This window comes from Gobio gobio (assembly GCF_949357685.1).
Source record: "Gobio gobio genome assembly, chromosome: 14".
Classification (NCBI taxonomy): domain Eukaryota; kingdom Metazoa; phylum Chordata; class Actinopteri; order Cypriniformes; family Gobionidae; genus Gobio; species Gobio gobio.
This window is the reverse complement of record NC_137107.1, coordinates 53,008,770-53,009,116: the sequence shown is the minus strand read 5'-3', so window position 1 is coordinate 53,009,116 and position 347 is coordinate 53,008,770.

Below are 347 nucleotides of genomic sequence, written 5' to 3'. Positions count from 1 at the left end.
TGCATGTGATGCTCTGCCCCGATCTCATATGTGAGGCTCCGCCCCCTGACTGCATGTGATGCTCTGCCCCAATCTCATATGTGAGGCTCCGCCCCCTGACTGCATGTGATGCTCTGCCCCAATCTCATATGTGAGGCTCCGCCCCCTGACTGCATGTGATGCTCTGCCCCAATCTCATATGTGAGGCTCCGCCCCCTGACTGCATGTGATGCTCTGCCCCAATCTCATATGTGAGGCTCCGCCCCCTGACTGCATGTGATGCTCTGCCCCGATCTCATATGTGAGGCTCCGCTCCGATCTCATATGTGAGGCTCCGCCCCCTGACTGCATGTGATGCTCTGCCCCAA